General features: G+C 37.3%; 1 protein-coding gene across 4 annotated transcripts in view; it reads left to right on the top strand.

The window, feature by feature from the left end:
- The window catches only part of LOC142978212 (uncharacterized), a 177,456-nt gene that overhangs the window by 96,137 nt on the left and 69,173 nt on the right, over positions 1 to 12,146 (top strand). The window lies entirely within an intron of this gene.

Consider the following 12,146-nt stretch of genomic DNA (forward strand, 5'->3'; position numbering starts at 1 on the left):
TTCTCTTAGAGCAATCAGTCATGTTCGTGGGCGATTCACCAGCTGTGGCCGTTACACAATCTATAAGGGCCGAGCTATCAGCTTCTGTAGTGTTATGTCATCTAATAGAAGGAAGAGTAAGAGCTTTGGTAGAATCGTTGTATCAATTAGTAGGGTATTTAGAAAACATGTCATTAGAAGAATTCTAATATGTTGTTCTCCAATCTTTTTTTGATTATGTTCGAGTTCTTAGTATTTTTTCAGTTGATTTGAAAAGGCCCATTTTATGTCTTTCCAGATGCTTTTACAGTCTAATCTAGGTGAAAGAGAAAAGAAAACAATTGTATTGCACTTTTTTGCAAATAATATTTTCTCTATCGACTTCGTTACAAAAATAAACTTAGCAAAGAAAGAAAATATATATATATTAAATTAATCACTGACGCATTATCACTAAGTAATACGACTTACGTATTATTAAGTGGGCGTCCGATTTGAGAATTACTTCACCAATAATATTAATTTTATTAGAAATGAAATCGTAGTCAATAAATCACCGCATACAGTAGAAACATTATAATTAGCACCTTCGGCACTGCGCTTGCATACAACCTTTAACTGGTTTCATAATCACAAGTTAAAAACTTAAGCTTTTAACAGACATAATAAACATCTTTGAAAAATCATGAGAAAGATTCCATAAATTATTTTGTTTAATTATAATTGTATTTATAACTTCAAATTAACTATCCTATAGATCACTTTACTATTGAAGATGTACAGTTGATATAATTTTTGGTAATTAGAAGATCGATTTATAGCTAAAATTACTGTGTGGGATTTGATAATTAAGCGATGGGAATTTATGATAATTAATTTCTTCGTCTGGATTTTTATGACGACGTGATTTCAAATGTGTAATTGATTTTGATGTATCTCAAGATTAATGTTATTATGATTCTCTTAATGTCGCAATAAGTAATTAGAAAGACGGACAGCGTCGGATAACGTTACGTAGAAATGAAATGGTACAGTCAACTCCAAAACTCTCTGAACATCTTTCGAGACCTTATATCCTTAAACATGCATATTATTTCATCGAAAAATATTTGGCATCAATTGTAATGTTTGATTCGAACTAATTGCACCAGATTTTGTTCAAGTACTAATTAAAGTTTAAAATATGAAGTTGTTGAGTGTTTTTGGAGTTGGACTGTACACGTCAGTGGCACAACAAAACAGCCAAGTTTTATGACATCAACACACATTAGCGAGTCAAAATGTCTACCGGAATAAACGATAAATTTGTCCACTTTAATAAAACCCGAGGGTTGTCACGAATTCCCACAACTACCCTTTCAGGGAAACAATGACGAGACGTTTATAATACAACACAATTCGCATAATCTCGTTATCATTGTATTGTTCAACCCTAACATCTGAGATACGGGACTATTCTGTCACGCCGTGAATGGAACTCGAATAACGGAGCGGTCTAAATTAATTATCATGAGGGGAACAAAAGTCTTGAGGGCCAATCCATCAAGGACTTGAAGGAGGTTGGACATCGGTCTAATTTGTGCACTATTCAGAGTGATGGGAAACGAGAAGGGAATTTTACGAGTTCGGAATAGATGAGTGCAATATTTTTTCCTTTCTTTTTTGCTTTTAGTTCGATTGGGAAGATTGTCATTTGTCTTCTATTTTACCAGTATAGCCCAACTATTGTACAGTTAATGTGTAGCTTATCTTATTATTAACAAAACCTTTGAACCATCATGGAAAGGTAAAAATTGCTGAAAAATGCTTTATACCGTCTTCAATATTGTGTAGCACACACTGTCTTATGGTATAGAATAAATGTTCAGACGAACCTTACAAATAAAACACAAGGATATCTTTAACATTAATTCATATTAAATACGCTATTTGCTCGTTGATTCCCTTGACAAAAATGAAAAGCTTCCAATCACAGGTTCAAGAGAGCGGCAGAGGCCATTGATACAATCGGGAATTAAATTATCGATACACGTGTATGTTCATTGATGACATTATATCTACCGCGCGTGTAACTTCCAGGTAGAAATCACGAGAAATATTGGTGGATCAACCATCTTTGAAGTCACGAATTAGTATTAAATTAAACATAATGACGAATTACAATATTAATTGTGTCGCTCTATGCCGAAATGTGATAAAATTTTTGATTAAATGTTAATTTTTAATGTGAGTTTAAGAGTAATAAAAAAATTAATTTAAAAACGCTTTTGGCGGATGCTTCGTGAGCGGCGTTAGGTCGGGAAACAAACGACTTGGTTACTATTTAACTATATTATATTAGATTATTAGTACAGAAGTTTTAGTACAACTATAACTATATGTACAAGGTTGAGTCAGCACTTAAGCTCAGTTTTATGTTACAGAACATGGACCTGCGTCCATTCAACTTTTTGGCGCGTACCAGCATGTTCGCGCGGGAAAAAGATCCCCGCTCCGCGAACCCAACTGTCAAAGTCGATTTGACAGGTTGCGTTCGGAAACGTTAAAAGCGAATGTGGGCGAATGAAATAGGTCGCCACATCACCCCCCCACGGAGAAAGACAATTTAGTCTTTGAATACCTTAAACCTAACCCTCCTGCCTGACCTCGTAGTGTAGGCTGGATTAGACTTTTCTGCGGCAAGTGGCTGAGGTTTTGGTATATCTGGAACAGGTTTGGGAGGAACTAGTTTGGGAGGAACAGGTTTGGGAGGAACAGGTTTGGGAGGAACAAGTTCAATGAATGCAGGTTTGACCCTGTCCACACTTACTGTAACTTTTTTACCTTTTATATCGAGTGTTAGAGATTTGCCGTCGTTTGACCGTTCTATTACTAAATATGGCCCGTTATAGGGGGGTTGCAACGCACGACGGACCGCGTCCTCTCGCAGATAGACGTGTGAAGAGGAATTTAACTCTTTAAACACAAAGGAAGCTGGAATAGTATGTCGAGATGCAGGGATGGGTCTAATTTTTGACATATGGCGACGCAGTTTAACGACGAAGTCAGTTGGGTCTTCGAAATTAACCGAACATGGATTTGGTACTAATATCTCCCCAGGTACACGTAAAGTTTCACCGTAGAGCATTTCGGCAACTGAGGCTTTAAGATCCTCCTTAAATACTGTTCTCATTCCTAAGAGAACTAATGGCAGAGCGCTAAGCCATTCGCCGTTGTGACACATAATGGACGCTTTTAATTGTCTGTGCACTCGTTCGATGATTCCATTTGCTTGGGGGTGGTATGACGTAGTTCTTATCCGTTTTGTTGCGAAAGTTTGGAGCAATCTGCGAAACAAGTCCGATTCAAATTGAGTACCCTGATCTGTGGTGATGATGGCTGGAACACCAAAACGGGAAATCCATTCTCTAACAAATGTTTCTGCCACTTCTTCGGCCGTTATGCCTTGCATGGGCCAGACCTCGGGCCATCTACTGGCTCTGTCAATTGCTGTCAAACAGTAGCGATAACCTTTACAAGGCGGCAAGGGTCCAATTATGTCAATATGAACGTGTTGGAAACGGCCGGAAGGAGTTTCAAAGTTAGCAAGGGGTGCAGAGTTATGTCTGGTTATTTTACTGCGTTGACATGCGTCACATGTGCGGGCCCACTCTCTACAGTCTTTGTTTATAGATGGCCAAACAAAGCGATCGGTAATGAGACGAACAGTGGCTCGAATGCCTGGATGGCTTAACTGATGTAATTTGTTAAAAATCTGACGACGCATTTTAAGAGGAACATATGGACGAGTTTTTCCAGTCGAGATGTCGCAGAGCAAAGAAATGCCGGATATGTTGACTCTCGCTATTTTAAGGCTGGAATTTGCCATGAGCTTATTCACTTCGTCATCTGTGTCCTGGGCCTCAGCAAGTTCTTCATATTCTTGCTCCAAGGCAATCGCGTCAACACGGGACATAGCATCAGCTACGATATTTTCGTCCCCTTTAATGTACTTAATGTCAGTCGTAAATTGACTGATAAAGGTAAGCTGATTAAGTTGCGCTGGTGGAAGCTTTTCACGACGTTGTATAAAAGCGTATAGGAGCGGCTTGTGATCGGTGTAAATTGTTACATGTTGCACCTCAAGTATGTACCGAAAATGTTGAACGCTTTCGTATACTGCTAACAATTCCCGATAATATGCAGGCCACTGAGACTGACGAGGGGTCAATTTTTTACTAAAAAATGCGAGTGGTACCCATTGACCGTTTACAAATTGCTGAAGGCACGATCCGATATGAATGCTTGATGCGTCGGTGTATAAACCAAGCGGAGCTTCAGAAGAAGGATGATGCAGCAAGGTAGCTTCGGACAAACTTTTCTTACATTCATTGAAATTTTGTAGCAGCTCTGGCGTCCAGGGGTACGGCTTGGAGCCTTTACTGTTAGTGGATGTCAAAGTATCAATAAGTGGAGCTTGAAATTTTGCAGCTTGGGGTATAAATCGCCGATAGTAATTTATCATGCCCAGAAATCTACGCATACCTTGAACTGTTTCAGGGGGCTTAAATTCTAGAAGAGCTTGAATACGTTCCTTCGGTGGACGAGTGCCGTTAGAGCTAATGTGGTAGCCTAGAAATTGTACTTCTTTCGCGCCTATGACACACTTAGAAGAGTTAATGACAACTCCGTAGTCTTGAAGACGTTTGAAAAGAATGCGAAGGTGTTCTCTATGACAGGATTCATTTTTCGAATAGACAAGGATGTCATCAATATATGGGAAACAAAAATCAAGTCCCCGTGTGACCTCATCGATAAACCGCTGAAAGGTTTGACCAGCATTTCGTAGCCCGAAGGTCATGAAAGGAAATTCAAAGAGGCCAAACGGGGTGACGATGGCCGTCTTCGAGATATCGTTCTCGTGAACAGGAATTTGATGGTAGGCTTTAACTAAATCAAGCGTGCTGAATACCGTTGCTCCAGTCAAGTTGTGCGCGAAATCATTGATGTGACGAACGGGGTACTTGTCTGGTATAGTTCTCGCATTCAGAGCACGATAATCTCCACACGGGCGCCAGGTGTTGTCTTTCTTTAAAGTCATATGTAATGGAGATGACCACGCACTTTTAGAAGGTCTTGCCGTGCCACAACGAACCATTTCCTCAAATTCTTTTTTAGCGGAGACTAGCTTCTGGGGTGCTAAACGACGAGGACGGCATGATACGGGAGGTCCTTCAGACGTGTTTATGAAATGTACCGTGTCGTGTTTAACTTCTCTAGGCAACCCGGGTGGTCGAGTTATGTCCGGGAACTCGGCGAGCAATGAAGCGAAATTAGAATCATTCACGACTATGGACTTAACGCTGGGCTGATCAATACTGGTACATGTAGCCACTGATGATAATTTTGTAGTGCTGTCGATCAACCTCTTGTAACGGCAATCGGGTAAGAGATGGTAATGAGCCAAGAAATCAGCACCTATTATTGCTCTTTGAACGTCAGCAACGACAAATCTCCAAACAAAATCACGACGCAACCCTAAGTTGAGACAAACAGTTATAGTCCCAAAAGTTTTTATTCTGCTGCCATTTGCGGCACTCAGCTCATAGTCGGTATCTTCTCGACGGCGAGGAAGCCAGCTGTATGGGTAACAGCACAAATCGGAGCCTGTGTCGATGAGGAATTGACGTTTGGTTGTCTTGTCTGTTACGAAGAGACGGCCGCTAATCGAAGAGCAATCAGTCGCCGCCGCTACTGACTGCTTCTGATGTTTCCCGCCGTCCAATTGCATGGGGCTATGCATTTAATAGCCCGTTTTCCAAAACGCCCGTGATACCAACAGAACCTTTTCCCGGTTGGTGAGGAGGAACGCGAAGATCTATTGCTGGTCGGAGGCCTGCTATTAGGACGGCTTCGTCCTTGAGTGGACAGGGCATAAACCTGCTTAGAAAGTTCTTCTACTTTTGAAATTAAATTAAATAATGTGTCTGCAGGCGGAGTAATTGCAGCACAAATAGGGCTAACTGGAGCTGAGAGTTCTACAATTTTGTCGGCTAGCTCTGCTAATTTGTCTAATGTAAGCTCTGGCTGTGATGCAAGTATTGCCTGAATACTCTGAGGGAGACGCTGCAACCACAACTGCCGCAGAATGCCTTGGTCTGATAGGGAATCTCTAGCTAATGATCTTAAGTGACGTAGGAATTGTGTGGGTTTTCTATCTCCCAACTCTTCATCACTTAAAAGTTTACGGACTTTTTGTGCTTCTGATATGGATAACCGTTTAATTAACTCAGTTTTTAATAATAAGTATTGTTGACCAGCGGTTTGAGGCTGGGTGATTATATCTTCAATCTCACCAGCCAGCTTATGGTCAATTTGTCCTACAACATAGTTATATTTAGTCCTATCTGCAACAATTCCAGCAATTTCAAATTGAGCCTCAACCTGTGCAAACCAGACTGCAGGTTTGTCTGGCCAGAATGGAGGTAACCTAACTGACACTTTACAATTCTCAGACTTTTTGTTAGAGAGTGACTCTAATTCTTGCTCTAAAACAGCTTTCTCCGACAGCATTTTTTTAATTTTGTCTTCCAAAGCTTCAGCCATTATGCACTTTGAAATAATTCTTTAAATAGATTAAATATACTAAATGTAATGCTCCGTGGGGGGCTGTCCCTGAATCAGACAGCAATCACAACCAAAATATTAATATAAAACTAAACCTTACATGAAAACTTAAAATATGCTAACACAATATAAATAAAAGGCATAAAATGTATACTAAAAAGCTAAAAGATAAACAGAACACTATAAAAGTAGATACTTTGTGCAGAACACCATATGCAGACTATGAATTATATCATACACACTTACAAGCTAACATAATCATACATAAAATCAAAAATGCAGTGTTAACAGCAATTATTATTATAGAATAATGTAGTTAAGTTACTAAAGTCAGTTAAATCAAAATCTAACCACATAAATCACACACTTTAGTAAGTAGCACTTGTTAATTTGTCACACATCTCGGCTTGATAATGAACTGTATTGTTTGTAAAATTTCGAAACTTGTATTCTCTTTATTTATCCAGTGATGAAAGTGCCAGGAGGTGGTAGTTAGTTAATAAAGAAGCCAGTACCTTGAAGCTTGTAGTATGTAGACCAATGTGAATCCCTTAGTAGATTGCTTCTCTATGAAATGATGCATGCAAAACGAACCAACACCACGTGCAATCAGGCGAAGCAGGCGTTACACAACAGGCAGCAGGCCGTGCACGGGAAAGTGGAACACGTAGATAGGCAGTCAGTGTCAGGATCCTACACGCCGCAACATTCGATCACGTCGGGGTCACCACTTTGGCGGATGCTTCGTGAGCGGCGTTAGGTCGGGAAACAAACGACTTGGTTACTATTTAACTATATTATATTAGATTATTAGTACAGAAGTTTTAGTACAACTATAACTATATGTACAAGGTTGAGTCAGCACTTAAGCTCAGTTTTATGTTACAGAACATGGACCTGCGTCCATTCAACTTTTTGGCGCGTACCAGCATGTTCGCGCGGGAAAAAGATCCCCGCTCCGCGAACCCAACTGTCAAAGTCGATTTGACAGGTTGCGTTCGGAAACGTTAAAAGCGAATGTGGGCGAATGAAATAGGTCGCCACACGCTAATACCAAATTCGAATGTCCTAAAATCAAAAAATCATAACTCTTTTTTAATTGCCCGCCTCTCAAAGGTCTTGAAACCACGCATCGTGTATCTACAGGTAAACAGAAATATCTTCGAATTGCAGAAAACATGAGCTACAAAAAAGATTGATCAAAGGAATGTAATGAGCCCAAAAAGTCAGTGATGAACCGATACGAGATCCGCATCAAGGCAGCATTGGAACGGAAACGAAAAAACTGAAATGAACGTAAAATTCGCGCCATCTTGTTTTTTCTTTGTTTGATATTTGGAGAAGGTTATTAGCAGTACTACTTGATTCTAGCAAGAACTTTAATATAAACCCTTCTGATGATACGATAAAAATATTTCCATTTTAATTGTTATTTTGTCATTTAGAAAGCAAACTGTCTTTATGCTATTTATTTTACGGCTCACATTATTCTCCATATCTTTTTAACAAATATACATCACAAATCTCCAAACAATATTATATTTTTCCATGGCATAACTTGATACACTAAACGATCCTTAAATATTCCAGAACAATCAGCACTATCTTTTGAACAAGACGTTATTTGAAATAGAATTTCTGCAAAACTTTGTCATGAAATTCCGTTCAAGAACAATGCAGCAAAACGAGTAAAATTTAGAGTTTATTAGGTGTTTGTCACAGGAATCAAGGGAGCCGTTTTCTCATTTATAAGAATAAAGCGTAGCTTAGCTCATAACGTTTGAAACTTTAAACTGGCTTATTTTATTTGCTTTCTAGATTCAAACAGAAATGCTTTGTTCGTCTATAACGAGTTCAACTTGAGCTTAATTATGAGTTTATTTGACGTAAATTTCTAGACGATAAGGAGATATCACTTTGATACTCATAATGTTTCGCAGACACTTTTGCAAAGTACGAACAATTATTGTATTTCTGGGAACTAATTTCAGTGCAATGTTATGCTCGGCCATTTTCAAGATAAAAACAAGAGAATAAATTACTCAACTGTGCATAGCTTTTGGTTTTTTTTACTATATTTACATAGTTGAAAAATCGATTCAAGACTTTTAGGTCTTAAAAATAACCATACAAAACATTATTAAGTACTTTGAGCTTTTTTAGAAACTTTATAAACAACGTCTAAACAAAGATCAGTAGACTACTTACTCTCCTTACACACAGAAACAGTTTAAAAATCATTTATTCGCGATACATAACAACTAATCAATGAACTCATAAACACTTTTTGAGAACACGACGCAAAACTATTAGGCAGTCATAAGTCACAATTACAGGCACATTATACGACTCAAGACTGAAGTGTAGGCCAGAAAGCTATTATTACTAAAATGATTATGCACAATAGCGTGTGTGCATAATAACATGAGGAGTTTAGACAAATAAGCAGGTTAAGCTTTACGTTTACGCCTCCGCGATTTTGTGGGCGCTGTTCGAACCATAAATATACTAATATTTTGACCAAGTTCTATTAACTTAGTATATAATTTGTATTTCTTTGACGTGTTAAGTTATACAGCATATACGCCTACATTGACTTTCATGTTGATGTTCAAACCCACTGCTACTGAGAAATCTGTATAAGGTATTAGTTTAAAAATCTTACTGATAATTAAGTCAAAATACGTACGTACTTGAATGTTTTTTTTTATGTTTATCATAGAACTTGACCGAAACTAAAAACCTAAAATGTTAGTTTAATGTTAAAAACAATGATTTGTAATTATATAATTTATGAAATACTGTCAAAAATGATGATTCCCTCTAATCCTTAATTTATCGACATACTTAATGCAGATACAGATGACAGACAAAGTTTTCTCCGACATTCAAAACAATTCATTACTTAAAATTTTTATACACACACAGTGTTTAAGTGCAAACCATTATTTATTTTCCACAGGCAAAATAAAACAGAAAATACAGCTTAAAAGATGAACCGCCATTATTTTTATTCACCAGTTTTCCGAAGTGACGTCACTTGACAGGGAGAATACGGACCGCAGTACGCTCGCAGAAGCAACGCATATCAACGCGTCATTTCATATGTAAATACTAAAAATATCGTTCCGTAGCCGCATTTCCGATGCACATAACATCACTGAATTTTTAAAAAGGAAAACTTTATCGGTGAAGTATTTTTATATGAAAATATTCGCGTTTTTCACTGCGGTACCATGATATGGATTGTTTTGGGAGTGTCTGTTAGATTGTTTTGTGTTAGTGGGCAGGCAACAAGGTAATACGTTTTGATATTTACAATGTTGGTCTCCTGTAATAGGGGGTAAAGATATACCGGGCACCTTACCAATTTCTGAGCCATTTTTGTAATTAGAAAAGATCAATAGTAAAATGTGCGGGACTGCAAAGCAAGATACAAGCGTAGGATTTTAAAAAGTGGCTTACTAAGGGAAATGTATAATCAACAGTAGGAAAATGTAGGCTCAATAAATAAAAGTCAAAGTGTTTTGCTTGACCCAGGAATTGAACCTGCCACCACGTCCTTAAATTACAGTCCATTTTGAAATAGTGGGACATAATTTAGTACCATGTAATTGGAGTCTAGCATATTGTATTTTCAAGGCACATTGCTAGGCTACGTGCTATTACTACGAATTTCTGAAAACAGCGCAACGCTTTGCTGGAAGTAGTTCAACAACAAATTCCGAACAACATTCAATATTCAAAGAATTAGCTCTACCAGTTGTATTCCCTCTAATCCATTGTAAAGCCGCTGGTTGCAAGGCTAACTGTAAACTAGAATCATTTACTTTAAAACGCCTATTTAAACATGTAGATTTCGAGTCAAAGAGGTCAAGAGCGTATCAATACATCGTAAACAGTGACCATTGAATCGAAAATAGGTGTTAAAAGGAACGTAATTGGTGAACGCCAAACCTGTCGCAGGCTTAAAAGTTGTAGTCAGTACACGTATGTTTAAGCAAATTGGATATTTAATGTAGAGTCAGGCTAGTTTTGATCCATAAGTCTTTCCATATTTCCATAAACTAAATTAAACTAAAATAGTGAATGCAAAAATGGCTTTGTTAGACTTTCATGCACGCGTGGAAACCATAATTTTTGACACAAAATTTGGCATAGAGACAAAAATTACCATTAAAAGTTAATTTACCTAATTACCCTAATTTACCTAAAGCTTATAAATGTAATACGGTAATTGCCGTTATTGCGATGTTGAATTTAAGTTATGTGAAGTTTGACTAATGCCGAAAATGTATAGGCTCTAGAGATGTAGGTACAAGTCTCTGAAATCAATATTTTTTAATGCATAACAGGTTTATATTTACGTAAATTTAAGAAAACTAAACAATTTTGAATTATCTCCTTTAGAAGCGAGTTCATGTATTATCATAGTAAATAAGTTTTCATCCTCTTCACTATTTATTATTCCATTCCATTCAATATTCATTATTATGTTATATGACTATTACTAGACCTCTGACCTTTGAAACACGAATACCACCTATACAAATGTCTACAATGATCGTAGAATGAACCTCAACAAATCTTAAACAAGCTAATTGAATAGATGTCCTTAAAGATATTGTCTATTAGGAATTATTAACAGGATTATAACCGCACCTTCTGTTTTGTAATAAATAATAATAAATTGATTTGTTGAGACATGGCTCTGGGTCGAAACGATGGACTCAATTGATAGCAGAAATAGTATTCTACTGTTTACTTTACAGCTTTGAATTCTACAATGATCAAAATTCCTTAGTAATAAAGGTAAATAAATTTAAGCCATTATTGAAAGGAGGGAAGGGTGAAGCCTTGAGCTATAGTATTCAAATGTGGGTTGGAATTCTGCTCCTTTAAAAAAAACTGTGATAAGAGCTCTCAGCATATAATGACGTATCACTTCACTGTTAAAAATATACATAATTAGAATTTGTATTATGAAGAAGGAACTATATGAGCCTCATATGCACCAAGCACCTAATTAATAGTACATTATTAATACCCAGTATTTAACGCTATACAAAAACTTAAAAAAATATCCAACTCCAAAATGGACTAAAGTCCATGACACAATTGCGAAGAAAGGCTATTTTTCAAAAGATCTTTTTAATTTCTTTCACAGTTCTGTTGAATGCTCTCTATAGCCTTGCATTTTCACGTTACCTTTCAGTCTTCAAGTCGGTTTATCTGCTTTCATGCTTCAGTAAACCGGATACAAACCAACTTAATCCGAAATAATGACTGCTATAAATTTCAAAAACGTAAACTAAGCGATAGCGACGCCAATATTCGTATCAATTAAGGTTCTCTTCAACGAACGTTTCAAACACGATCTGAATTGCAAATACACACTTTTTCTTCTCGTTCCAATGTACGTCTAAATGGATCTAATTGGAAATTCAGCGCCTCTTAAATCGTCCAACTTTGGTCCTTGAAATGGTCCTTTTGACGTAATGTTTATAGACCTAAGTTTCAATACACGATGAATGATCAACGTCCAATTTGAAACGTCTGAA

This window comes from Anticarsia gemmatalis, chromosome 14 (genome assembly GCF_050436995.1).
Source record: "Anticarsia gemmatalis isolate Benzon Research Colony breed Stoneville strain chromosome 14, ilAntGemm2 primary, whole genome shotgun sequence".
Lineage (NCBI taxonomy): Eukaryota > Metazoa > Arthropoda > Insecta > Lepidoptera > Erebidae > Anticarsia > Anticarsia gemmatalis.